This window comes from Gallus gallus, chromosome Z (assembly GCF_016699485.2).
Source record: "Gallus gallus isolate bGalGal1 chromosome Z, bGalGal1.mat.broiler.GRCg7b, whole genome shotgun sequence".
NCBI lineage: Eukaryota > Metazoa > Chordata > Aves > Galliformes > Phasianidae > Gallus > Gallus gallus.
The window spans coordinates 21,157,494-21,157,783 of NC_052572.1; positions in this window are offsets into that span (position 1 = coordinate 21,157,494).

A 290-nucleotide genomic window follows, 5' to 3' on the forward strand; every position below is an offset into this window, starting at 1 on the left:
GCGCATGCGCTCCTCTGCAGCGGTAGGAGCAGGACTGCGCACGCTTCCTCCGACCAAACAGCAAAGAACTGCAGTTCCCGTCGTGCTCCGCGAGACTGCCGCCTCGGGGACCCCTCGAGGACTACACATCCCAGAAGGCATCGTCCCAGGAGCGCCCGCGAGGCGACCGTCCTGCGACGTAGGGCCCCGCAGGCGCAACGCCCTGTGGGGGCTGTAGTTTCGCGCGCCGTGGCGGTGTCGGACGGGGCGTATCTCGAACAGCTGTTTCCGGGTTCAGAGGTGCCTGCTCC